General features: G+C 43.7%; 1 protein-coding gene across 9 annotated transcripts in view; it reads right to left on the bottom strand.

Moving 5' to 3' along the window:
• TRERF1 (transcriptional regulating factor 1) overlaps positions 1 to 26,399 on the bottom strand; it is a 206,294-nt gene that overhangs the window by 102,858 nt on the left and 77,037 nt on the right. For 8 of the 9 annotated variants that reach the window (XM_087857120.1, XM_087857119.1, XM_087857122.1 and 5 more), the window contains exon 3: positions 24,140 to 24,222. The exons of the other annotated variant lie outside the window; for it this stretch is intronic. The gene's annotated coding sequence lies outside the window, so the exon portion shown is untranslated. The remainder of the gene's footprint in view (positions 1 to 24,139; positions 24,223 to 26,399) is intronic. 9 annotated transcript variants of the gene reach the window in all.

Here is a 26,399-nt window from a genome sequence, read left to right as displayed (position 1 = left end):
CTCTAATGATGGGGAACTCACTATCCCTTAAAGTAACTCTTCCTATCTTCAATAGCTTGGGCTATTATTATTATTATTAAACTCCTTCCTTTAATTACTGAAATGTCTGTCTCTCTTACCAGTCTCTTTTGGGAGGGAACCATATCATGGTGCTTCAAAGAATGAAACACATTATTAAATTCTTCCCTTGTCTTCTCTTTTCCAGGCCCAATTTCTCCATCTGTTCCTTGGTTTAAAGTTGGGAGTGCTGTCCCAGTCCTCTCACATCCCATTTAAGCCCCACCTGTGGTACAGTACCCAGGTATGCCCCCCCATGCCAGTGACCAAGCCCCCGGTGCATTCTCCACTCTGTCGTAGCACCTGGTAACTCCAGCACGCACTGACTCCTACCAGCTGCCCGACGCCATTTCCAAACGCACAACTGTTAGGCCACAGCTCCATGCACCTGCCACAGGACTTCCCAGGAGCTTACACTCCATCTGGAGTCCTGGGATATGAGAAACCCCACCAGACGGTAAGAAAAGAGACTCTAAATGACTGACTGCCAATTTCCCCGTTACAAACGACTTGCTCTAAAGGTTTGCTTAAAAGTGATTTCTTAAGAATCCTGACAGCCCGTAGCCACAGAAACCATATTTCAAATGATGGTTAGAACTCCTAGGCCAGCCCACAAAAGCCTTCTGAACTCACAATGCACCTGCAGCACAAAACCAAGAGTGCTGTTTTCCCGACACATAGCGGCCACTCACACAGCGGTTGCCACACGAACACACGCTCGCTACATCCCACTTCAGAGAACTAGCCAGGAGGTATACCCAGGGCTGTGTTACCCTGGGCTGTCCACGCGTGGGGTGTGTGTAGAGGGGGGCGGTGTTGACCTCGGAGGACAAATGACGACACGAGTTCTCCCACTCTGGTAAGACTCGCAGGTCCTTTAAGGGTGTGGCCCACCTACCCGAGGGCCTGTTAGGGCCAGGTTTGCTGTGAGGCTGCTGCCAGGAGACCTTCTGGAAGAATTGTGGTAACAGTTATGGAGCTTGGCTGTTGTCCGTGGCCGTGTTCAACAAACTACGGCAGACGCAAGAGTAGGGGTATTGCTCAAAGTCAGAAATTTAAAACTAGAAAAGTCACTAACTGTCGTGTTCCTGAGTCTTTAAGAGGGATCTTTACAAGCTGCTGTTTATGGTGACTGCGGGGAACTGGGGGGGAGGGCGGGGAAGATGTGCTGACACCCCATTAACAGCAGTGAGGATGCTGAGTAGAGCTGCCAAGCCTCAGCTTTTCCCAACGGAAGCTCTATATCCTTCCTTCTTCCCACCTTGACCAACCCTGCCCCCCAACCCTTGCCCGGCCTTGGGCTGCTTTTCTTCTGAGGAGTCTACGGAGCAATCAGGAAGGCAGTGAATGGAATCTGTGGCCATGTGTCCTGGGCATCCGCCTAAAGCAGGAGCAGCTGTGCCCACCTGGAGGAAGGCAGGTGCTTACCTGGACTGAGCTGGACCTAGAGTCTAAAGCCTACGATTTGAGACCCCACTCCACCATCCACTAGCACCCTGAACTTGTTCATTAGTGCTGCTAACCTCCCGGGCCTCAGCTTCCCCATCTCTAAACTGAGCTTAACATCCTCCTCTCAGGACTGTCCCAACTAATACAAGAAATACAAGAAGCCAAACTTCTTGTAGGAGCTCTTTCCAGCACCGTTCCATGCACTTGGGTTAACTCATCTAAACTGTACAACAATCCTAATACTTTATAAATGAGGCCCAGAAACAGAGGGTTATCTGCCCCAAATTGTGCAGGCAATAAGCAACAAGGCCAGGACAACAGACAGAAAGCTACTCTGGAAACAACAGTGTGTTATGTAAATGGCAATCACTGTTATTGGTAATGAGAAACAGGAAAATGCACGGATGCTCACGTCTGTATTTCCTACCACGAGGATCTGAGTGGCTCCTGCCCAGCACCCCTAAGGTTCTGACAGTGGTTGCCCTCCAGCCCCTAACCCCGTAGGCATCTTAGCGGCTCGTGCTGTGCGCCCAACATTATAGCCCCACTTCATGTCCAAGACCTCCCCGTCACCAGACCACCCTGTTTAAAACTGCAAAACGCATGTTACCCCTCCCCGCACTCCCACTCCCCTTCCTTATCTCATTTTTTTCCCCATAACATGTATCACCTTCTATCCTTTCCCATATTGTATAATTGGTTATCGCCAGTTACCCCAACCAGACTGTAGGTTTCCCAAGGGCAGGGAGTTTTATTCTTTCTGTTCAATGTTACATCCCCGATACCCTGTATCCTGCTGGACACACGGGAGGCACTCCGTAAGTGTTTGCTGAACGAATGATAAATTAATCTTTACAGACAGAGAAAATGTCCTTAAGATACTGCTAAGTAGAAGAAAGCAGGCCCCTAAATTTTATATAAAATGATCCCATCTGTGTAAATATACCAGCGTGTGTATGTGTGCATGTCTGAACACATGTGTGAGTACACAAAAAAGAATCTAGAGAGATACATGTGAAAATGTTCATTGTCGTTCTTTCTAAAACATAAAGACAGCTTTAACTTCCTACTAAATGTTTTACCAAGACCATATATTATTCCTATAAATTTTTAAAGCTGCTTACGTTGGAAAACAAACACTGTGTATACGCACACACACACAGCAGAAGCATCAGCTGGTTAGGGGAGACCCAAGCCAGAGGTTAGGACCAGAGAAAGCTCGAAATACCCACCCTCCCAGTGGGGGGCCAGAGCTGCATTTCCACTCATGGATCAGCACTGCTGAGACAAATAACAGAATTCGGTTTATGGGGTCTGGGACAGCACATAGCACTTCCTTCAGAACTCCTCCAAAAAGGGAATGAATCAAAAAAGGAAAACTCTATAAAAATCAAACCCACTTTACTGCCTTTGTAAAGCAGTCTCAGAATTGTTTAATCCTCTGTGATTATTTTTAAATTACATTCGAATGTTCCAGAAACTGTAAAGCAAACCTAATATATAAAGTGAAGTATTTTGCAACCGAAACTCGGCTTCACGTTCAAGCGGCCTCATTCTCCCGCGCCGGCGTTCCGGAGGAAGTCGGGATCACGGAATTCCGCCCGGTCTGCAGTCCCGCCTTCCTCCTCCTCCACGGTACCCACACACTCTGCACTCAGCCGCTCCCAGAGGACCAACCGACGGACTTACACGCCCTCTGTCACCCACGAATCACCGAGGTGCCCTCCACAGCACTATGTACACACGCCAGGGCCAGCTGTGGGCCCAGCGCCGGGCCAGGGGCCGCGAGGTGGAAGGAAAGGAAGCAAGAGGAGACGCCTGCCTTCAAGGAAGAAGTAACACGCGAGAAACGCGGAAGCAAACAATCAGACTCACTGAATGGAGCGGCACTAGATGGGTACTAAGAGCTCCGAGAACAGAGGTAAATGTGGGCAAGAGGCTTCGGAGAAGAGAGCCGAGCGCCGGAGGCCACAGGCCACAGGGCGCCCAGGAGGCAGGAGCTGAGGGCTGGGGCTGGGACGAGGGAGGTGGGCCTCGGATCGCACAACACGGTGCTGCTGTGGGCACAGCGACGCCAGCGCTGCCACTTCCCCTGCCCTCCTTCCAGGCGTCACACGTGTGCAGAGAGCATCCCTCAGAGAGGAGTTTCAACTCCATGTGACAGGAGCTTCCACATCTTGGTTGAGTTTAGGAGCCAGGCAGAACCAGAGAGGAGGAGAAGGCAGCACACCAGCAAGGATATCTAGCCCCAAGAACTCTGGTCAACCCACAGAGATTCAGAACGCTGGTCTGGAAGGGCCTCTAATAGCAGAACTGCAAGCAGGGCTTGGGGCTTAGCATAAAAGAGCTGGGGAAGAAGCAGTGACGAAGGCAAGAGGAGAGGAAGAAACAGGCCCAATCAAGGACCTTGCAAAGGGAAAAGAAATAGGGAAAGAGCTGGCCAGGGCAGGGAAGGGAGCAAGTGGCATGTAGTTTGCCAGGGATAGAGGGGTGTCCTGGGACTTAGGACTTTCAGTATTGAAAGTGGGACCGTCCCAGGCAAACCAGGATGAGCTGGTCCACCCAGTGGTATCAATACCACTCAGGGATGCTAAGGGGGTGCTGACCCCTTGGTGCTCTCTGCCCCCTCCTTTGTGGGTCTGTCCTTGTTCATCAGCACCCCCTAGGGCAATGGGAAGGACGAAGATGTCAATGCAGGGAGGTGACCGTGCGCCCTTCCTGGCTTGGGTCCTCTCATCTCCACCACGAAGATTTCTGAAGGGCTCAGGTAGAAAATTCTTTATTGTTGTTGAAATAAAAGCTAGAATTACAGCCACTATCCTTTACTCAACTGTTTCTCTCTCAGGCATTGAGCTCACCAGCCACCCGCCAGGGCAGGACACAGCACCCTGCCATTAGGGAAGTGCCTTATCTGTACCTGGAAATCAAAGAAGGAGGGGTGGGCACACCCTGCTCTTGAAACCATCCCCATCCAGTCTCCGTCACTCTCTTTCCTCTCAGAGCTTCAGTTCCCATCTGTGTCTCCCCAAAGCAGGTCCCGAGAGGGTACTGATCCATGGCTTCTGCCCACCCATGAAATCCATTCATTCCACAAGACTTTACTGAGCATTTAGTATGGACAGACACCCTTAGGGACTATAAAGAACACAAAGAACTATAAGATACAGTCTCTGCCTTCCAAAAACTTATGGTTTGGGGAGGGGGTTGGGGAGTGGGGTGGAAAGGGGGTGGTATAGAGAAGGCGAGAATCATTTAATTAGTGAACACATATTTCCTTTGTTGTTAAAATGTGCCGAGACCTATACTGGAGGAATAGAGACAATAACCAGACGACTGCATAAACCACTGTAGGGACAATGAGGGTGATCTGGGAGTGCTCAGGAGGAACATCTATCCCGGGCACTGAACCTGGGATATGATGATCACCACTTCACTTTAGCATGGAGGTAAGTGCTGTGGAGGGTTACACACACACACACACACACACACACACACACACACACGATCACCACTTCACTTTAGCATGGAGGTAAGTGCTGTGGAGGGTTACACACACACACACACACACACACACACACACAGACACACACGATCACCACTTCACTTTAGCATGGAGGTAAGTGCTATGGAGGGTTACACACACACACACACACACACGATCACCACTTCACTTTAGCATGGAGGTAAGTGCTGTGGAGGGTTACACACACACACACACACACACACACGATCACCACTTCACTTTAGCATGGAGGTAAGTGCTGTGGAGGGTTACACACACACACACACACAGACACACACGATCACCACTTCACTTTAGCATGGAGGTAAGTGCTATGGAGGGTTACACACACACACACACACACACACACACGATCACCACTTCACTTTAGCATGGAGGTAAGTGCTATGGAGGGTTACACACACACGCACACACACACACACACGATCACCACTTCACTTTAGCATGGAGGTAAGTGCTATGGAGGGTTACACACACACGCACACACACGCACACACACACACACACACACACACACGCAAAGTGGTAAGGCCAAGCACTGACCTCAAATAGTTAACCAAATGATCACAGAGATAAAACCCATACCTAGGAAACAATCAGTGCATCACAGGACACGGGTGAGGTGCTAACTGTAGAGTGCAGACCTTCGGCACCAAGAGAAACAGCTGGAGAAGGTCCATAAAGCTGCCCAGAGGAAGTGGAAGTAAAATCAGAGATGAAATATTGATGGGGAAGGGTTTTCCAGGCAGCGAGAAGCCAATAGGTACCTGTCATTTTTCTCAAAAAGGAAAAGCAAATGTATAGTTACTCCTAAAAATGTTTCTAAGTGGAACACCTATTCACAGGTCTTTGGTTTAAGCAAATGAGGACCTTGCCAATAGTAACTTTCACAGACGTAAGTTACATTTAAATGAAAAGATAGGCATCAAATCTAATTTCAGCTGAACTGAAACGTACTTAATTTTGTAACTGCAGGTCCATGTACATACCTGCACGCATGCAGACACTCTCGTGCACGCACGAGCGCACATACACGCACACTCACACACACTACACTTGGCTCCTTTCTGTACGTCTATGCTCAAGCCATCCAAACGCCATCCTTCCCTTAGAAGAACCCCATAATTCAGGGAAAGAAAAACTGAATTATCAGGAACAATCTACAAATTAATGACTGAGCATCGACCACATTGGTTTTTGCTATAATGATATTCACAAAGTATGAGCAGAAAGGTCACATTTGGTCTGATGGTACACCAGTCAGTCAATAACAAGTTGACAACTATTGACTGGCTGTCCATTTAATGAAGAGCCCTGTGCTGGTGTTGGGGGAATGGGAAGGAGGGGCTGGTGAGAGGGATCGGTAGAAAGAAGGCGTGATACAGTGAAAAGAAATGGAAGACTCGTTAGACAAGGAGTCTGGTCCTAGTTCTATCATTGACAAGGCCTTGGGTAAGCCGATCCCATGGTGAACTTCACCTCCTTATCTGTGAACAGACCCCACCAACCTCTTAGGGTCATTTACACTTCAAAGGAGAGAACGTAGGCATACAGTGCTCAGAAAAGCAGAGGGATCTACATAATGCATCATGGAGGTACCTCCCTGACTTCACTACCCCATCGACTTGTCTAACAGTCCCCTGAATCTTCCAGGCAGTCAATCTGTCCCATCCCCTCCACATGGTACTCATACAGGGAAGCAGAAGATTCAAATTAAGCCAACCAGGGGCAACTGGACTCAATTCTACACCTTTGGTTGATCCATTAAGGATCTTTCCTCCTACTTGATGAGAACAAGGAAACAGGCTGACCGGGAAGCTGTGGGATACCATTCTGAGGCTGGGAAGGGAGATCATCCCTGGGGAAGGAACCAACATTGAAGGAGACACACTGGGTCTTGGGCACTTCATTTGAGCCCCTGGATAAAGCCTCACCTGATGCCAGCTTCTAGTCCTAGACTGAAACCAGTCTGGGTTGGTTTTCAGTTAATCTGTCACCTAACAAAAGGAAAGAAACTATGGCTAATGCAACGTTATAAATGTCTCTAGTCCCTCACCAAGTCCTCATGGTTCCATAAACTACCCAGGGGACACTTCCTACCAAGTGTCCACCTGAGCTGGGAAGACATGAAAGGGCTCAGGCAAGGAACAAAATGAAGAAAGGCAATCATAAGAATAAGACTCAAGTGAGTCCTGGGCCTGCCAATAATTCATTTGCTTCCTGTCCTCCAAGACCAGTGAGAGTAGAAGTAGTGGAAGAGGAGGGAACTCTCCACAATAAGCTGAAGGATCGGAGCTTCTGTCTCAGCTCTGTTTCTGCAAGCTTCCTCCAGATGTTTACCTACTCTCTTTTATGGTAACCACCGAAGAGCCCAGAGGAACAATACCAGTATCCTACTGATTTATTTTATATCTTAAAAAATTACTCAGGGCCTGCAGTACTGAGCTCATGCTCAAATTAAGTTTGCTAGAAATCTAATTTGGGATGAGTAATTTAATTTGGCTATTACAATTAAAAGTGGCACAGTTTTTGTGTTTTAGAGGAAAACCATATTAGATTCATCTAATCTTATTAGGTGAATATCACATTTAGATCACGTTATAGCTGGAACAGATATATACGGGATTGATTTCTTTCATAAATCACTCAGGAGACCAAAGGGACTAACCTTCTTCCTGCTCCCCACACACGCACCTGACACGGGTCAGAACTGGTGGTGAATGTCAACGAGGCCTCACGCAAAACTCCACCGCACAGCCCGGGAGATCACACGTCCAAAACATCGCCTACGACAACCTCGCGAGGCCTGCGGATGAGTGACTGAGGACTCCAGGGGACAACTGACTTGCTGAGGGTCACAGTCAGTGGCAGAGCTGAGACTCCCACTCAGCTCCCTGACCCCTACTTTGGCAACTGCCATTCTACCACGTGTGTTTTTAATATGCTCTAACATGAAAAACAGCCAGAGGGCCTCTGAGACCCCACTGCTTACTCACTTAGCTAAAACCATGGAGTCCTTCCGAGACCATCGACCTGTCCCCCTGCTGCTCTTAACTATCCTGCGAAGATAAAGAGGGCAACCTCATTATCTCCATGGGGGAAAAAAACAGTGCCCCAACTCCTCCTTCTTGAGTCTGTTTTCTCGATGACGACTTTAAACTCACTCACTTCAAGATAACTAAAATTTCAAAGTAAGAACATTCAAACCCTATGATGTGTCAAAAAAAGAATCTGCTTTGCTTCTTAAAAATGTTATTAATCTCAGAAGTACTGCTAACCAGGCAGATTCAGTGCGTATGATAGCACACATCGGGGTTCCAACTGTAGAGTTTAATCTTAAAAAATTAGGTCACAAAGCAAAATCAAGGAAAGGAGAAGCTAGATAAAAATATTTATAACATGACAACTTAATCAACACTGAGTAAAAATCTCTTATACATGATTGAGAAGAAGATGGAACACTTCAAAATAAAAATGGAAAAGGATGCAAAGAGGCAATTCACACACACACACACACACACACACACACACACAGATACTGAGGGTCTCATGAAAAAATGTTCAAACCTACTGTAAGGAAAGCTTACAAATTAAAACCATGCAGTACCTTGTTCAACAATCGAACTGGCAAAAACCGAAACAACTCTAACGCCCATGGTAGTCAAGAGTGCTCTGAAATAAGAATCCTCAGACACGACTGATAAGAGTGTAAATAAGTCCACATTTCTGGTAATATGCATCACCAGCCTCAACGTGGAGCAAATTCATTCCCAAGAACTTTCCCTGAGGAAATAATCAGAGGAATACTCAAAGATTTATGCATAAGAACATTTATAGCAGCACTATTCGGAATAATAAAAATCTAGGAAAACCTAACTATACCATAATATAAAAGTGGCTAAATCAATTATGATATATCAAAACAAGGAATAAAATGTAGACATTAAAACTCTTGTTTTTGAAAAAGATTCAAATACACAAAAGTTCACAAAATGATGCTATGGGGGCGCCTGGGTGGCTCCGCTGGTTGAGCGTCTGCCTTCAGCTCAGGTCATGATCTCAGGAGCCTCGGACTGAGCGCCATGTCAGGCTGCCTGCTCAGTGGGGAGTCTGCTTCTCCTCCCTCTGCCCCTCCTTCCCCTCGTGCACGCTCTCTCTCTCAAATAAATAAATAAAATCTTTAAAAAATGATGCTAAAATTGAAAACTCTTGACAGGATGATTCCATTTTGTAAAGAAAATACGTATCAGATACATTATAAATATAACAAATGGTGGCAGATTCACCTAAATGTCTAACAAATATTCATGCTCTTTCCAGAGTGTAGAGTTTTCACTGGAAAGCTGTTACCCTGCCAGGGACTACATTTCCCAGTATCCCTTCTACTTAGGTATATCCATGTGACTATTCCCACCAATGGACTATAGGCCGAAGTGACAGGAAGCACTTTCAAGCTGAGGTGGTTAGTAAGTGACATGTCTTCTCCGTGCTCTCTTCCTCCAATGGCCAACTAGATGCAGAGGACCCCAAAGCCCTAGAGAATGGAAGAATCATAAGATGGAAGGACCCTGGGCCACTGAATCACTCACTGGAGGGCTGACCACCAATCAGAAGCACCTATGCTGGATTAAGAAATAAACTTCTACTATGTCAAGTTATAATTTGGGGTTTTAACTGTTTCATCAGCAAGTGTTACTTTAACTAATATACAAATATAGAAGAATTACTGAAACGTAAATTACCAAATTTTACCCAATGCACTGTATGACAGACAAGTTACAGGTAAATTTTTTAAAAATGTATTCTTGGGGTACCTGGGTGGCTCAGTTGGTTAAGCATCTGCCTTTGGCCCAGGTCACGATCCCAGGTTCTGGGATTGAGCCCCACATCGGGCTCCTTGCTCAGTGGGAAGCCTGCTTCTCCGTCTCCCTCTGCCTGCCGCTCCCCCTGCTTGTGCTCTCTCTCTCTCTCTGACAAATAAATAAATAAAATATTTAAAATAAATAAATTAAATAAAATGAAAGGAAAATAAAAATGTATCCTTTCCACCATAAACACCTTATTTAATAACCAATAAAGACATTAAAAAAGCAAACTTTAGAGTGCAATCCTATATAATGAAACTCTTCAGTAAAATATTGAATAAGATTACAAAAATAAAAATGTAGAAAATTACAAAGGCTCAAAGGGAAAAAAATCTAGACTTACAATCTTTAAAAATCTACTAAAATAATTCCAGACAAATGATTGTTCAAAAATGACATAAGGTTAAATGACAACAAACTAGGGAGAAAAGCTGCAATTTATACAATATATGAAATATTAGTGTCCTTTAATATGTAAAGAGCCCTGATGAATCAGTAAGTGGGGGGATAAATACAATAATTGGGGGGAAAGATATAAACACCTAGTCATAAAATAAGAAATACTGATGTACACGTAGAAAGATTTTCAACTCACTAATAATTCTAAAAATGCAAGTTAAAATAAAATATTCTTTATCCCTCTGTCAGATTGACAAACATTTAAAATATTTTGACTATAGGGGCGCCTGGGTGGCACAGTGGTTAAGCGTCTGCCTTCGGCTCAGGGCGTGATCCCGGCGTTCTGGGATCGAGCCCCACATCAGGCTCCTCCGCTATGAGCCTGCTTCTTCCTCTCCCACTCCCCCTGCTTGTGTTCCCTCTCTCGCTGGCTGTCTCTATCTCTGTCGAATAAATAAATAAAATCTCAAAAAAAAATATTGTGACTATAGCACCCAATGTTATTGAGATTATGATGAAATGGATAATCATGTATGCTACAGGAGGGAGTTCAAAATGGTATCATATGTCCAACAAGTAGTCTGCCACAATAGAGGAAAAAAGGCCTTAAAAAACTCTTGGATTTTCTAGATACTTCTCAGAAGAAATGAGTATGCAAAATTGTTTGATGAGGAAAAAAAAAGAAACAACTTAGATATCCATTTGTAAAGGGCTGGTTAGATCAATAAATTATGGCATGTGTGTGTGTTTTCCCATATTAGAATACATATAACTTAATAATATTAAGTTATGAGGAAGATCTAAATATACTAAAGCACAATAGTGTCCACAATATAAAAAAGCAGGATACAAAACAATATAGGGAGTACAATTTCTTGTTTAAAGGTGTGTATGTATAAGAGTATATATTGTAAATGCATAAGGAAAGAGTATGGAAGGATTCTTATAAAAATATTGACAGTAGTTATCTCCAGGGGGTGGGAATGTGGGTGACTTTCATTTCCTTCTTTATATTTTTCTATACTTCATACATTTTCAGCTGTGAATATGTATTACTCTTACCTATATTTTATTATGAAAAATTCTAAACATATATTCAAAAGTAGCAAGAATATATGTACTCACTGCTCAGCTTCAATTTTCATACATGGCTGACCTTGTTTCATCTATACCCCACTACGGCCCCTATACCTGGATTATTTTAACATAAATCCTGGATATATCATTCAACCATAAATAACCCCCAACATACAGACTTTTTGTATTTAATAAACTCTCCACTGGATTGTTTTAGAGTATCTGATATTATATTGGTTCATAAACACTACAGCACATATCTTTAAAACATAACCATAAATAAAATTGTCACATCTAAAAATTAATAATTTTGCAATATCAAATATCCAATCAGTGTTCCAATTTTCCCAATTGTCTCATAAACGCCTTTTCACAGTTGGTTTGTTTAAATCAGGATCCAAACAAGATTTGCATTGGTATTTGGTTGATATGTTGTCTCTTGAGTCTTTTAAAATTTATTACATAGTGCTGCCTCTCCTTTTCCATGCCATTTTATTTGTGAACAACGTATGGGTCATATGTTCCAAGAACTTGCTGATTGCATCCTTATTGTGTCTTTTAACATGTGCCTCTATCCCCTGTATTTTCCTTCAACCGAGGTTTAGTTCTAGTGTCTGCTTGACTTCAGGTTCCATTAAATTTTTGTAAGACTATCTAAAATCATTGTTATTATTTTTGTAACCAAATAAAATAGTAAGCTAAAAAATGTTCTAAAGGAACCCAAAGAAATGCCAGCCTTTCTAATTCATCCATGTCAGCAATGCAATAAACTCAGTATCCAAGAGATTTTTTTCAGAATACAGGCTAGGTCAAGGCTTTCTCACACAAGAAAGATGCTTGGTGACTATTCATGGATGCACTTATTTTTGCAAATGCATTTCTTTTACATTTTAAATCCCTGTTGGAGCACCTGGGTGGCTCAGTCAGTTAAGCATCTGCCTTCAGCTCAGGTCATGATCCTGGGGTCCTGGGATCGAGCCCTGTGGGGGGCTCTCTGCTCAGTGGGGAATCTGCTTCTCCCTCTGCCCCTCCCCCTGCTGTGTGCTCTCTCAAATAAATAAATAAAATCCTTAAAATCAATCAATCAATCAATCCATCTCCCCTTCTGCTTCAGTGGTGAAATCTATCACTCTCTGAGCAATGGCACGCACTCCACTGGAAGCTTAAGTCATCCTATAATTGCAGAAGTCTTCTTCCATTTTCTTTTCTTTTTAAAAAAATGTAACGTAAGCACATACAGGCATACCGCAGAGATATTGTGGGTTCAGTTCCAGATCAATGCAATAAAGTGAATGTAGCAATAAAGTGCTTCAGATGAATTTTTGGTTTCTCAGTGCATATAAAAGTTTTGTTTATAGTATACTGTAGTCCATTAAATGTTCAATAGCATCATGTCTAAAAAAATACTATACATAACTTAATTTAAATACTTTATTGCCGGGGCGCCTGGGTGGCACGGTCCGTCAGCTGAGCATCCCGCTCTTGGTTTCAGCTCAGGTCCTGATCTCAGGGTCATGATCTTGGGGTTGTGAGATCAAGCCCCACATCGGGCTCCACACTCAGTATGGAGTCTGCTTAAAAGACTCTCTCTCCCTCTCCCTCTGCCCCTACCCCCCTCAAATAAATAATCTTTTAAAAAATAAAATAAAATACTTTATTGTTAAAAATGCAGACCATCATCTGAGCTTTCAGTGAATCATAATCTTTTTGCTGGTGGAGCGCCCTGCCTCCATGTTGATGGCTGCTGACTGATCAGGGTGGTGGTGGCTAAGGATTGGGGTGGCTGTGGCAGTTTCTTAAACTAAGACAACAGTGACATTTGCTGCATCATTTGGCTCTTCCTTTCAGAATGATTTCTCTGTAACATGTGATGCTGTTTGACAGCATTTTACCCACAGTAGCACTTCTTTCAAAACTGGACTTAATCTTCTCACACCCTGCTGCTGCTTTATCAACTATGTTTACGTAATATTCTAAATCCTTTGCTGTCATTTCAATGATCTTCCCAGCATCTTCGCCAGGTGTAGATTCCATCTCAAGAACCCACTTTCTTTGCTCATCCACAGGAAGTGACTCCTCATCTATTAAAGTTTGATCACGAGACAGGAGAAATTCAGTCGCCTCCTCAGGCTCCAAAAGTAACATCAAAGAACACCGACCACAGATCACTGTAACAAATATAAACAGTAATACGCGAGTCTGACGTACTGTGAGAAATACCCAAAGGTGACACAGACACACAAAGAAAGAAAATGCTGTTGAAAAACTGGCACCAACAGACCCCCCTCAACACAGGGCTGTCACAAAACGCTGCAAATGCAATAAATTGAAGGGCAGTGAAGCAAGTACGACTGTAAATGAAAATTTGGAAATGCGAGAAAATGAAAGACCCAAGCATCCATAATTTCACTCCTCTAACACAGTCACTGTTACCTATATGCTTTCTTTTTTTTTTTTTTTTAAAGATTTTATTTATTTATGTGACAGAGAGACAGCCAGCGAGAGAGGGAACACAGCAGGGGGAGTGGGAGAGGAAGAAGCAGGCTCACAGCGGAAGAGCCTGATGTGGGACTCGATCCCGGATCGCCAGGATCACGCCCTGAGCCGAAGGCAGACGCTTTAACGACTGCGCCACCCAGGCGCCCCACCTATATGCTTTCTTACCATCTTTATTAGGGATACAGATTTTATACATAATTGTAATCGGTGAATATGGGTTCTAATACTCTTATTAAATTAACACTAAGTACATTAAAAAATACTTGTAGTTTATGTTAAGATATAAAAAAAAGAGCGGTAAGGGGATGCCTGGGTGGCTCAGTTGGTTAAGTGTCTGCCTTCTGCTTGGGTCATGATCCCAGGGTCCTGGGATCGAGTCCCGTGGCGGGCTCCCTGCTCAGAGGGGAGCCTACTTGTCCCTCTCCCTTTGCCCTTCCCCCTACTTGTGGTCGATCTCTCTCAAATAAATAAATAAAACCTTTAGAAAATAAATTTAAATTTTTTTCAGATTTAAAAAGAGCAATAATACATACACCATGTCCCTAGTCTGGCTTGAGAAGGAGAACTTTACCATCCCCGTGATAGCTCCCATGGGCTCCTCCCTCATCCTCTCCTCTCCGCCCACCACTAGCCTGAATTTTTGTCTATGCTCACTTGTTCTTATGGGGTTTGCCACATGCGTGTGGATGTCTAAACATTTTATCACTAATTTTGCATGTATCTGAACTTTATGTAAGTGGGATCAAGTTGCTATTCTGCAACTTGCCTTTTTAATTTTATGTTTTCATTTTAATTCCAGTTAGTTAACATACAGTATTATATTAGTTTCAGGGATACAATATAGTGATTTAACAATTCCATATGTCACCTGTGCTCATCATGGTAAGTGCCCTCCTTCATCCCCATCACCTATTTAACCCATCCTCCTAACCACCTCCCCTCTGGTAACCGTGAGTTTATTATCTCTAGTTGAGTCTGTTTCTTGATTTCTCTTTCTTTTTCCCTTGGCTTATCTGTGTTTTTCCTTAAACTCCACATATGACTGAAATTATATGGTATTTGTCTTTCTCTGACTGACTTATTTCACTTAGCATTATACTTCCTAGCTCCATCCATGTCACAGAATAGAAAACCCAGAAATGAACACACAACTCCATGGTCATTACTCTTCAACAAAACAGGAAAGAATATCCAATGGGAAAAAGACAGTCTCTTCGAGAACTGGTGCTGGGAAAACTGGACAGCAACATGCAAACGCCAAGGAATTAGACTACCTTATTACATTAGACACAAAAATAAATTTAAAGTGGATTAAAGACCTAAAAGTGAGACCTGAAACCATAAAAATCCCATAAGAATACATACAGGTAGTAAGCTATTTGACATCAGCCATAGCAACTTTTTTCTAAACAGGTCTCCTGAGGCAAGGGAAACAGATACAACTGCTTTTTTACTTAACAGCTGTGTTCCTGAGACCTTCTGTGTCGTCATCGGCAGCTACGGTTCCTTCGATTTAACTGCACAGCTACATAGCTGTGTTCTATAGGGAAACTACACTACAATTTATACTGCAATTTCTATATGTAAAATTATGACCATCATGTCACATTACTACGTCTCTTCAAAGTAATTGTTAATTATAGTCCAGTATTATGCTGAGAGAAGAACTATTTTATTTTATAGTTATCCAACAGTTGGACATTAATTTTGTGTGTGTGTGTGTGTCTCCTTTGTAAATAATGCATCAGGGAGTATCTTTGTCTAAATAGCTTATTAAGTATCATGTATTATTTCCTTCATAGAGGGGATGTGGGAAGATGGTTCACAAAAGTGGTATTACCGGATCGAAATGTATGAATAAATAATATGTCTCTTTAATATGTTGTATAACCGTTTCACAATATTGCAATACCACCAAAATTGGGCATTACCATTAAAGATGTATTCTTTGGCTAAAATGTTAAAATAGTATTTTGCTGATGTTTTAATCTACATATCTCTTATTACAAAGTTGACCATTTTCCATATATTTGTATGGCACTATATGTAATCATCTATTCGACTGTTCCAACAAGGTTTTAATTTTTTTAATTAGGATTTTTTTTTATTTGTTTGAGCATGTCACAAAATAAAAATACTAATTCTGTCACGTTACTGCAGATCTTTTCCCAATCTATTGTTACCCCACTGGTTTTTTACATGAAGAAATCTTTGATTTTTTTTCTGTAGTTTGACTGACTATTCTTTTCCTGTTTGAGTGTTTTTCTTTTGTTTCTAAGCAATATTCAATTCTATAGCTTTCCTATACCTCTACATTTTGCACTTAATTGTTTAATCAATATGTAATTCATTTTGGTGAAGTTAGAATGATTTTTTCCAAATTGCTAACTATGCATCAAAATTATTTATTGAATAATCTTTCCTTCCCCGCTGATTTCTGATGAGTTCTTTATGATTTATCGAATTATTTATGAGAGGGTCTGCTTTTGAACTGTCCTGGTTCACTTACCTACTTCCTCCTCTTATGCTGGCATCACAGTGTTTTAATTACAAAGACTTCATTACGCACTTTAATATGTGGTAGTGCTATATATTGTAATAGCCAATAGATCTAACTCCCTTCTCTTACAGCCATTTCCAGAATTCCCCTGAGGTTCTCATCTACTTGTTTTTCCACATAGACTGATAACCATCTTGTCAAATTTTAAAAATCCTGATGGGGCCCTCCTGGGTGGCACAGCGGTTAAGCGTCTGCCTTCGGCTCAGGGTGTGATCCCGGCGTTATGGGATCGAGCCCCACATCAGGCTCCTCCGCTATGAGCCTGCTTCTTCCTCTCCCACTCCCCCTGCTTGTGTTCCCTCTCTCGCTGGCTGTCTCTATCTCTGTCGAATAAATAAATAAAATCTTTTTAAAATTAAAAAATAAAAATAAAAATCCTGATGGGACTTTGAGAGGAATGGCATTAGACTCATGAGCTGATTTCAGAAGTATCCAAATCCTTAGCTTAGTGGTTTTTTTTTTTTTAAGATTTTACTTATTTATTTATTTTAGAGAGAGAGCATGCGAGAGAGAAGTGGGGGTAAGAGCAGTGGGAGAAGGAGAGAGAGACTCTCAAGCAGACGCCACACTGAGCGTGGAGCCTTACACGGGGCTTGATCTCAAGACCCTGAGATCATGACCGGAGCCGAAATCAAGAATCGGACGCTCAACCTAGAGAGCCACCCATATGCCCCTCCAAATCCTTAGTTTTTACCTCACCATCTAGAAGGAATCGCTTTAAGTCTTCTTGATCTACAACTAAGCAATCTGTAATGATAATTTTATCCTTTTCTTTACAATATTTCTTCTCTAAAGTTAATACTTTCATTACTTTCTATATTGGCTTTTTGTCTTGATCTCAGGCATATCCAATAATGCCTTTATTGGGGCCCCCCAAAAGTATAATGAAAGTCAGCGGTATGAACCCAATCTTCCTTCTCATATGAAGGAACGGTCATTTTATATACTCGTTTTTAAGCGGTTTGTAAAAATTAGAAGTCGAATTGACTGAACGTTCTTTTGGAATTAATGAGATTATTGCTTATTTTTACTTAAATAATTTATGTGAATCAAATGAAAATCTATGTATATGAAGCCATGCCTGCATTCCATAACCTACTGGGGCTTGGTGGAACATTCACATACCCCATTGTTGAAATCTACTCACTAGAATTTTATCTAAAATTTTTACATTCCTGAGCGAGACTGGTATACAGCCTCCCTTTGGGGGCTTGCCAGATTTGTTATCAGGGTCATGTTTGCTTGAAAAAAGAATCTGGATATTTCCATCTTTTTTCTAAATCCTGGAACAGTTTATATAACACAGAAATTATCTTGTTCCTTGAAAGTTTAAAAGAACTTTCAAAGGCCTTTTGATATTTTAAAACATTGCACCTGGCACAGGTGTGTGCTTGTGCGTGTGGGGCAACCACGCACACCGGTGTCCATGTGGACACTACCATGTTTGTATATATTCCAAATGACACTCTAAGATCTTGATCTCTAATGTAACAGGGAACAGTTTTAGTATAATTTACTGCCTTCCTTTCCCCATGAAAAGGAAGTAAATGCCCAAGAGGATAACGTGCTAAGAAGTAACCCATTTTCCCAGGCTTTCATTCTAAGAGTCTCCTTTTTAGAGGCCCAGAAGGGAGGCTATAGATGGTGGTCAGGGAATACTGAATGCTGACCTATCCACACTTCACTGAGGCTGACCAAATTTGGCATCCACAACTTTACCACGGACATTTGGATCCAGGAAACCCAAGCTCTGAAAAGAAAAGGAGATCACCAGTCTACCTAGGTCACCTTGAATTCTGTGGTAAAGGTCTTCCAGTTTTGTAATCCACCAAGCCACCTGTGGGACACCATACCTGTTCCACAGCAATAATTCTAAAGCTTTCTCTACTTACTGCAGGGCTCCTGGACCAACGGCCCTGCAAGCATTCAAGGGAGCCACAAATAAAGATTCAGAAACATTATAGACAGAAAGTTTGTGTTGGTTTGTACCCCCCACCCTGCTCCAACCCAGATTCATACTTGAAATCCTAGCCCCCAATCTGATAGTATTAGGAAGAATCAACTTGGTTAAGATGAGTCACAAGGGTGGAGCCCTCTGATGGGATTAGTGTCCCTGTAAGAAGAAGAGTGTCCAGAGCTTCCTCTTTTTGCAAGGGCACAAAGAAGAGGTCAAGTGAGCACACAGCAAGATGGCGGCCGCCTACAAGCCACCATTAAGAGGTCTCAGAATGAAACCTGCCTTGCCAACACTGATCTTAGACTTCCCAGCCTTCAGAACTGTGAGAAATAAATTTCTATTTTCAGCCACCCAGTCTGTGGTATTTTGCTATGTCAGCCGAAGCTGACTAAAGCAAGAGGGTTGTGGTAACGTCAGTCCAATAGAACACTGAGCTGTAACTATACGCACTGAATAGCCTGCCATAGAGAGAGATATACCTGAACAGAAACAAGTGTTAAGGAGTCTGAATAAAGATGGAGTGTCTACTACAACAGGCAAGGGCCGTGCCGTAGGAGCATATGTGAGAATATACACAGGACACGGTGCCCAAGAATGAGGCTGTGAACAGGGCACTAACTGCATATGTGGTGTGTTGCAGAACGGTCTGCTTTTTCTTGAGAAAGACACATCTTAGTTCCTGTCCTTGTCCACAGAGGATCCATGAAATGTTAGAGGTCAACGACACATTAGGATTAGGTCACCTTTTGTCAGTCAAGATGATGAGCGTTCAAACAGCCTGGCGGGAAGGCATGGACCTCAAAACCCTCCTTGGCACTACGATTCCATAATCCCATTCAGGATTTCACACAGGCATGCAGGCAGTTTGTTCTCCCCCGCAACAATCACAGAGAAGTTGCTTTCACACCAGTCATGGCCTCACACAGAAGCTTAATCCCTGGCTGGAAGGCAAAACATGTTTGTGGCAAAGCCAAGCAGGCATGTGAAGTGAAGCAGAATGAGGAATGTTTTATTACTGTTTTGGATGCCAGGGGTGGTTGGGTGTATGTTTGGGGTTTTTTAATGACTCCAAAAGACATCTTAAAAAGTCATCCTCTTTTGGCAGCTCCACGATGTAATTGTTACTACAAGTACTAACGCTTACCAGCGACTGACTGAGGCACACACCGATTTTCTCACAAGCACCCTTTCCTTTCTGGGGCTTTTCACCAAATTAAGTTCTCTCTTTCTCTCCCTCCCTTCCTCCTTCTGTGTGAGTGAGTGTGCGTGTCCGTGTGTGTGCTTTCCCACACATAGAGGCATATACCACACAACTGAAGGCCAAATCCAATTGAACAGACTTACCCTTTTTAGGGTTAAATTGTGGAAAAAGAAAAACTGAACTATTTAGTATTGCAAGATTTTCTTTCTACTGGTAGAAAATTACACTAACAATTCTAGGTTAATGACTTGAGAGTGAACAGTTTCTTCTTTATAAAATGAACTGGATTCATCAAGACTTGTGTTCAAGTGAATTTCTCCTCCTTTAAGCCAAAAAAAGACATGACTTAAGAGAACTCCTAGGCTCTAAGAGAATCTTCAAAAAAGTAGGATTTCCCCCATACACGGCACATTAAGTAAATAATTCCCCATCTCCCCAACACTTGCTACCCATAGATTACAGCACAGGGCCCAAATATAATGGAGTTTTTATAGGTGATATCAGAAAAAAAAATGTTCCTTTCTTGTATGATAACTGTGGTAACAGATGTTAGATATTTCAAAACATCCTTCCACTAAGGACGGCAAAATAAGAAGTTGGTAGCCCTAGGCCGACCCCTCCCAATGTTTTTTTGACAGTTTCCTCATCCAAGTGGAGAACCGCTTGTCTGAACCAAGGAATTTAGGGTCAATCATCTAGTTATCACTAGTTCTCACCTAGTTATCACAATGGTGACCTTCATCAGGGCCAACAAACAACCTAGAAAAAATTTAAGACTAATTGTAGTCAATATGCAGGGGAGAGGGTATGAAAAGTTTTAAGGTCTATAAACTTGTGGTCCATAAGTTCCGGGTTGTTCTGGAAGTTTTTCCTCTATCTGCAGGGCCCTCACTGCACCCTATCCACCCCTCACTACCAAGTTATCTCCTCCTGGTTTTGAAACACAGATGCTAAAGCTTGAAGGTGCCACTAATCTGGGAACCCCCAAATCAAGACACCTCACCCTGCTGAGATTCTGAGAGGTCAGCCTTATGGTACTAAAGGCGTTAGAGAACAATTCACAGCATTTTGTCAGTTAAAATTCAACTGAAATAAATGCCCAAGACTAGCTTCTTGCTACTGCAGCACCTCATCCAATCCAAGTGGTCCTAAAATCCGTCCAACCGGAAAAGCCCACCGGCGTGGTTAGTTTGGGAAGCCGAAGCTGAGGAGGGTCACTTGGCCCTCCAGAGCCTACATACTGAGAACAAAGACAAGAACATCAGCTGGGATACGTCATCACAGGCCTTCAACTACTTATAAAACTGTTCAACTAAGGATACGTTAATAAGTGACTGTAAAATGAAAGTCCCCCTTTTTCCCAGGGATTCCATCTACCTTTAACTTAACTATATGCTACCTAAAATTTTCTCTTTTTAGATTTCCCCCAAAATGAATTCTAAATTAGAAACCGTTCCGGTGAAGAAAAATCCATAAACACTAAATTTTTTAATACCTTTATTTAACTCATCTCTAACGAATCCGTGATAAATAATATATTTGTTGTGAAGAGAGTTAATTTCCTAGATTAAATGTGCACTGAAACATAAATGTGACAGTATTTTGAGATACAGGATATTAATAAAGGTAACATTTATTGGGCCAGCTACTGGGACACTGGGCACTTTACTTGGATTACCACAGTTAATCCTTACAACAGACCTATAAAGTAAGTGCTATTCTTACTCCCATTTTATTTTTATTTTTTTAAGATTTTATTTATTTATTCGACAGAGATAGAGACAGCCAGCGAGAGAGGGAACACAAGCAGGGGGAGTGGGAGAGGAAGAAGCAGGCTCACAGCGGAGGAGCCTGATGTGGGGCTCGATCCCATAACGCCGGGATCACGCCCTGAGCCGAAGGCAGACGCTTAACCGCTGTGCCACCCAGGCGCCCCCTTACTCCCATTTTATAGACAAGGTTTAAATGAGGAGACTCATTAATGTCATCTAATCTCCACCAACCCAGAATTTGAATTCAGTGTTTACTCTGGCTATAAAAAGGTTGCATACGCATATGAGAAATTAGGCAGAATTGTAGAAAGCATGGTTAACCTACCAGAAGAGCCTATGTTTTCAGACATACTGCAAAGCAGATGCTAACGGCAAGCCTTCCAACAGGTTCTGTCTAAACTATGCTACCGTAAATACTTTAAGATTCAGACTTGCACTAGTTAAACCCAGGTTTCCTCTCACTGTTACTTCCAAGTCAGTAAGGTTTCTATAGACGATACAGTATAGTGGATGTCAGCTGCCACTCTCCCGGGACCCATTTCCCTTCTCCCCTGGCAATACTCAGTTCTGTCCCCTCCTCTCCTCCCAGTCCTGGTGCTTTAGGGAAAGCTTATGCACTTCCCCAGGAGAGGGATAGACCAATCAGAAAAACCTCCCATCCCTGCCAATCAACAGACGGCTTTCACCTGACTACTGTGATTGGCTGAGGAATGAGCACGTGGCTTAATTCCCGCCAATGAAATGCCAGGGTTGGCTTGCAGGGGATGGAATTCTGGGAAAGATACTTTCTCAGTCTTTTAAGGAGTTACTGGCAGAGGGATGCTCTTTTCCTTCTGGCCAAAGGGATGCCACTATGAGCCCAGGAACTTCTGCGACCATTCTGCCTCCCTGAGAATGAACTGACATCATGGAAGAGTGACAGAGAGATGGAAAGAAACTTGATGGCTGATGTCATGTTGGGCTATTTCACATCCACAATGCAGTCAGTCCACCCCATCCCTGAACTTTGCAGATTACACAAGCCGACTAATAAATTCCCTGTGCTGTGGGAGCCCCTTTGAGTTGGGTTTTGTGATGGTCACAACCCCAGAAGATCCAAACTGATAAATGAGAAAAAAAAAGCACTAATTCACAGCTTTCTCCTGCATGTGCTTAGATTTTACTTGACACTGTTTCTTAACTGTTTCAAGTGGTTTTGTGTTGGTCTTCTTAAAATGTAACAGGTTTTCAAGGAATGCTTTCAAGAATTCATGAGTGGCCTTGGGCAAGTCACTTGACCTTCCTGGGTCTTCCCAGCTGTAAAAAGGATGAAGTTTAACTAGAGGATTTTTGTTGCTCCACCCAGCCCTCCCAGCCAACAGTTCCATGTAGCTAACCTAATAATGCAAAGCTTCGCTTACTCCACCAGACAAAAACCCCTCTTTGGATAGAAACATCGTTTGCAATACAATCCAAGCCATCTGCATCTCTTGTTTGGTCAGCTATTTTCCACTTGCACCCCTACTTCCCCCTTCTGCAGTCAGCTCTGTGTCCCCCCAGAGGGTCTGATCTCAATGGACAGCACCAGTATGGTTCCCTGCCTTCTAGCTTCTGGCTGAGTGTGCCTAATGGGAGGCACCATGAGGAGACAGGAAAACTGACAAGGGAGTTCTATGAGGATATTTATTCTCTTGGCTCTTTCCCAGCTGTGCTGCTGAAGGTTGACTGCATCCTTCCACCAGAGAGAGCCTTTCCATGGAGCTTCTCTTTCCAGTTCTAATAACCAATCCCTCCCTCTTTCTTTCAGGACTAGGCATGGTAACAGCTCCCTGATACTACTAGCCCCGGGATACTTCCACATCCTGTGCTCGGTTCTCTTAACCCTGTCTACACCACTATAAACAGTCCCTTCAGGAGCATCTTTGGGATGACTCCATTTGAATGCACCATCTGTTTCTTACCGGAACCCCAAGACATGATGGCTTAAAAATTAAATCAAAATCAAGCACAACAAAAAAGAAACAGAAGCAATCAACTTTGAGTCACATAAGAGAGATGAAAAGTGTGGCCCCTGCCAAGAAAAACAACCTGCACATACCAAGAGAATCAAATTAGACACCCACCACCCTCCTTTCCTCGCTGTCACTGAGAATTGTGGAAAACAGCCATCCCTTGCTATGCCAGGGTTTAAACATTAAAAAAAAAAAAAGTCTGTTTATACACAAACTTATTGACCCTTCAGACAACTTCTGTGTGGGACCTGGCAGGGGAATCCCAGCTAAGTGCCCACTTTCTAGAGGGACAAACTGAGCCTGGAAGAGAACACAGGGCTAGAGCTGATTAAAAGCAAAAACAAGAACACTAGAAATGTCCCAGGGCCAGCTCAAAGGCTCGTTGGTCCAAGAATCTGCGTCTTCCAGGCTCGGCGGGGGGGGGGGGGGGGGGGGGGGTCGGGGTCTCAGAACGGCCTTCTGTACTACCATTCTCCAGAGAGGTCTAATTCCCCCTGAAGACATCTAGAGCTACCATCCGTGAATGTCCTTTGGCTCCTTCACTGCTCACAACTCTGCAAAGTCAAGAGAAACAAGACGCAATGCCCTCAGCCCCATTCCGAGTAATGCCGAATGCCAGTATGTGAATCCACGATCACCGACTACTTCCCAAAGAAACTTTTCCAGAAATTTATGGCTGTCTAGGTGCACAGCAGCCTTCCTTCCCTTCTCGGGACATTTTCTGTTCCACAGATATCCAAGGAATGCTTTCAAGGACCCCTTCATCACAAAACATTTCAGAGCAGCTACCTGATTCAGGATTAAGAAGCTTAATCGTTCAGGGTCGTCCTGCTTCCATGTCTTCCTCCTTCAGCAACCGCCAGAGCCAGGGCCTGTAGGAGTGACCCAAAAAGCACATTCAGGATATATGGCTTCAACATGGGAAAGATCCTATCGATCAGGAGAGACTGGAGAAGCAGCCAAGGATGGAGCCCTGCAGAATCCAACAGCGAATGGACCGGCCCAGGAGGAGGCCCCTGCAAAGGCTGCTGAGGAGGGTCCCCAAGGAAGAAGAGAATGTAGGAGAGAAAGACACCCAATGCCATTCTAGTTCCTCAGGCCTGAAACGCAGGAGTCACTGTGACTCCCCTCTTTCCCTCACACTCCACATCCAGTCCACCAACCAGCGAATGATGTCAGCTGATTCTTCAAAATACATGCAGACTCACCCCTTCTCATTCACCTCCACACCACCACTTTGGTCCAAGCCAGCAGCTTTTCTCCTTGTGTTATTGCAACGACTTCCTCACTAGTCTCCCTACTTCCACCCTCGCTTGCCTCTCTAGAATCCACCTATTAGGGGGATTGAATTGTGTTGTGGGTTGAACTGTATCTCCCCCAAATTCCTCAGCTGAAGTCCTAACCCCCAGTATCTCAGAATATGACCTTATTTGGAAATAGGGTTATTGCGGATGTAATTAGCTGTTGAGATGAGGTCATCCTGGAGTAGGTTGGGTCTCCAACCAGTATGACTGGCGTCCTCATAAAAAGGGGAAATTAGGAAGTAGGCACTCACATGGGGAGTATGCCACTGTGTGAAGATTGGAGTTCTGCTGCCACAAGCCCGGCAGCTTTCAGAAGCTGGGAGAGGGGCCTGGAACAAATCCTTCTCTAGCGCCTTCAGAGAGAGGGAGACCCTGCCAACATCTTGATCTCGGACTTCCAGCCTCCAGAACAATGAGAAAATACACTTCTGTTATTTAAGCAACCCAGTCTGTGGTACTTTTGTTATGGCGGCCCTGGCTAATACACCATGCTCCCCACAACAGCTTCAGTGACCATTTAAAAATCACTCTTCATGGGGCGCCTGCGTGGCACAGAGGTTAAGCGTCTGCCTTCGGCTCAGGGTGTGATCCCGGCGTTATGGGATCGAGCCCCATGTCAGGCTCCTCCGCTGTGAGCCTGCTTCTTCCTCTCCCACTCCCCCTGCTTGTGTTCCCTCTCTCGCTGGCTGTCTCTATCTCTGTCAAATAAATAAATAAAATCTTAAAAAAAGTAAAATAAAATAAAAATCACTCTTCTGCTCAAAAGACTCCTACATTGTTTTAGCTCTCTCAAAATAAAAGACAAAATCCTTGAAATGACCTTGGGGGCCCACATGACCTGGCCCAGCCTCTTCCTTGACCTTTTCTTCTACCGTGCCCTTCTTCAATTTCCTCTAGCTAGAATGGCTTCCTCAAACATCCCAAGCAGGCTCCTCCCTCAAGACCTCTGCACTTGCTCTTCCTTCTGCCCAGAAGGCTCTTCTCCCAGGGCATCCTTTACTTTCTTCAGGTTCCGGTGACAATGTCAATTTCTCAGTGAGATCTTCCCCGACACCCCCAGCACCCTTCCTATCCCCCTTCTCCATTGTATTTTTCTTTGTAGCATTTATCAGCTCCTGACATTTGTTTATATTTTTTACCTTCTTCCCTCACACCGGTCTACAAACTCCCTGACAGGGGCATGGTATTATGGAGCACAATTCCATAGGGGCTCAAGAAATAGTTGCTGGGAGATTTATTTGTGGAATGAAAGAAGCCAAGAGAAATGAGAGGTGCAAAAAGGAGGAAGCTGTCCAATGTCAAAAGCAGCAAGGAGTCCAGAAAGATAAGGAGTGAAGTGTCTGTTGGGTGTGGCAATATGGAGGCCACAGGTGACCTGACAGGGGGCAGTTCCTTTGGAAGGAAGGAGCCCTCTGCAGCAAATCCAACCGGGACCCTCCCCTGGGCCCAGCACACTTCCCACAGGCAGAAAGCAGCCCGAGTGCGCTGTCAACTAAGGAGCAAAACCTGAGGGCAGATTCTTTCCAGATATCTGTCTCTAATGGGAGGAGAAAAGGGAATGAGAACTAGAAAGGGTGAAGGTTTGAGGTTTGGTTTCAGCCAGCTGACCGAAGGGGGTGAATTCCGAGGAGCTACAGGAGATGGGGAGGACTCAGGTACAGGAAGAAGGTTCTCTCTGGCCAGGAGGAGGGATGCATCCATCTCTGAGTGGAAGGAAATCAGGTTGGGATGAGCCCCAATGTCAG

Source organism: Ursus americanus, chromosome 29 (genome assembly GCF_024610735.1).
Source record: "Ursus americanus isolate L20-20 chromosome 29, mUrsAme1.1.p, whole genome shotgun sequence".
In the NCBI taxonomy this organism is placed as follows: domain Eukaryota; kingdom Metazoa; phylum Chordata; class Mammalia; order Carnivora; family Ursidae; genus Ursus; species Ursus americanus.
The sequence above is the reverse complement of the archived record's forward strand: the minus strand, read 5'-3'. Positions and strand labels throughout refer to the sequence as shown.